We start from the raw sequence: 2500 nt of genomic DNA, 5'->3' as shown, positions 1-2500 counted from the left end.
GTGTGAAAAGAAATCAAAGTGTGTGAACGAAGTTGTTATTAAAAGCTGTTGAGATTTGACTTAAATGTGGTAAAAGCGTTACACCGGGATTAAGATTCTTTGTGTATTGTATTGTATTTGAACGATAATGTAGCATTCGTATTGAAATGATATGAAAATACCTGGAACAAAACGTTTTATTCCCAAAAGGTTTGAATTGGGTGCAACACCGATTCGGTCTGATTGCCACCATCCAGGGCATCTTTTATTTCGGAAGGATGTGGTACCCCATAGTAACTCGGTTTTATAACTGCAAAGGCACATGTTTAGAGAAATTAAAATTTTAATGTTATGGATTTTATGGTGACGTTTTCTTGAGAGCTACCGATGCTGTTACAAGAACCACTTCCTTTATAGCGCAAAGAGTCAACCGATAACTTTTGAAAGTTAAGTTACGTTGACTAATTGCCCTTATCAACTTAATAAGTTGATTCACAATTTTAGAATTTCGATATTTATAGAGCGGGCTAGGGGATAAGAGAAAAAAATGGTTTAATCATTGATCAACCGTATTTTGCTTCTTCATTTTTGTAGGTGTCAGTCTCGGGGAAGATGTTATGACTGAATCTTTTTGCCTGGACAGGCAATGTACGCCGGAGGGCTTGTACAATCATAGGAAGCAAATTTCGCATGGTGAGTGTTGTTCAGTGGGGGAAAAAAATGATTTTTTTATGTAACATTTGTAGAATGGTAAAATAAACAATGTATCTAACATCACATAACGATGACAGACAAAGGGTCAACAAATAAACGTACATTGATTTCGCGCTTAATGGAATTTTATTTGTTAAATTGGTGCAGTCTTTGAGAGCCTAAAGTATGTCTCTCAAATGAGCCAACAAATGCGTTCTAAAATTAAACAGGTTTTCTTGTGCTGTTTCTTTAAAGTCCGGCCCCCAAAAATTAATTGAAAGCAAACGAACAGGCTGAAAAGTCTTTATTGAACTAAAATTTGTTTAATGAGATATCACCTGGTTTTGTTTGGTTTTCTGTGTACTTTTGTAGTTTGAAAACCGTCAAATTGTCAACGCTTTTCTCAACTAAGTCAAGAACAAATTGGTATAACTCCAAATCTTATTTTGCGATTATCTTCTGGTGTCGCTTATGCCATTTTGCTTGGACTTAGTCCTCATAGACAGTGGTTACTTTTGTACCGTTGAACATTTCTTAAACTGTACGGCCCTACCTGTACGTCACTCGAGCGTTTGATATTTTTTAAGATTTTGGTACACTATTCAAAACACACATGAATAAACAGCAAGAATCACAGTACTGATTCTAATGATTACACATACAATTACATGTTAGACGAATGCCGAAATACCTTTTACCTGTTGATAAATAACAAGGGCTTCACAAAAGAGACTTATTTTTTCGTACTGTGGTCCACCTATCTCGTGGATCTTATGCAATGACTTGTTGTTCGTAAAGAGCTGAGAAAACAGCCTCTGTTCGTTTAAGTCTTTGAAAAGGAAGCTTATGCGTGAACGACGGCAACGGCTACAAAAACACGCAACTATAAATATATATAACATTATTATTCTTATCATTCCGCACTGTTCTCGTCATGGAGAGTGTACTAACCTACCAGAAATAAAATTGACGGTGAATGTGTAGAGATGTGATTGAAAGGGTATAGTCTGGTCTTCACGCCCTCCACATAACCTTAAACTTGGTCATTTTACGCTGTCGTTGTCAGGGCAAGAACGGCAAAGTTATGTACTAAAATGTAAAAAGCACTTACAGGGCATGCCGTAAACGAATCGTCTTCTGTCGTTTTCGTTTTCGCCGACGCCTTTGTGGCTTGAAGTCACCAAATATCCAAGTTGCGGAAACCCCATTGACAAGAAAGTCATACATCATAATGAACGAGCTCAGTGACTTCGTCGGTTTCTACGAAAGCACTAATCTAGCTTACCTTTTTTCAGCCAAAATGTGAACTAATTAAGTGTTTCAAATATAAAAGGGATTTCATCTCTCAACATAAATATGAAAGTTCCAGGCATAGCATTTCAAACAAACATAGCCGGGAAAATGAAAAATGGTTTGGCTTAGCTTGGTATTCACTATCAGGTTTTAAACCATTCGTTAAGGATCCCTAACTGAATTGAAAATCCAAATTTGTGGTAGCTAACAGGCATTAGTTACTTACCTATGCGAGTAAGGAAAAGCAAGGTACGAGATCCGGTTGAACTTACCAAAAAAGGCTCGTTGTACGGAACCAGTTAGATATGCATGAGTTAAACTGATATTGTGCTATTTTAAATGACTTTCTGGCTTACCTTCAGTGAGAGACGCAAAGTTTCCAATGTTGACTTAGCGTGCAGCTGTTAATAGTTCTTAACAAAAAATGGCTAGACTGGTAAAATAAAAATTTCAAATCGTAAAAAAAGGCGAAGAGCTGATTTTATTTTACCCGCGATCATGGTTCTCTACCTTTTACGGCTTTCGTGGAAAGAAA

At 36.8% G+C, this 2500-nt stretch overlaps 1 protein-coding gene across 1 annotated transcript in view; it reads right to left on the bottom strand.

Moving 5' to 3' along the window:
- Nucleotides 1-2261, bottom strand: part of LOC138028515 (A disintegrin and metalloproteinase with thrombospondin motifs 6-like) — a 48605-nt gene extending 46344 nt beyond the window's left edge. The window contains exon 1 of the mRNA XM_068876091.1: nt 2238-2261. The gene's annotated coding sequence lies outside the window, so the exon portion shown is untranslated. The remainder of the gene's footprint in view (nt 1-2237) is intronic.
- Between the last annotated feature and the right edge of the window lie 239 nt (nt 2262-2500).

The sequence above is a fragment of the Montipora capricornis genome, chromosome 13 (genome assembly GCF_036669925.1).
Source record: "Montipora capricornis isolate CH-2021 chromosome 13, ASM3666992v2, whole genome shotgun sequence".
NCBI lineage: Eukaryota > Metazoa > Cnidaria > Anthozoa > Scleractinia > Acroporidae > Montipora > Montipora capricornis.
The sequence above is the reverse complement of the archived record's forward strand: the minus strand, read 5'-3'. Positions and strand labels throughout refer to the sequence as shown.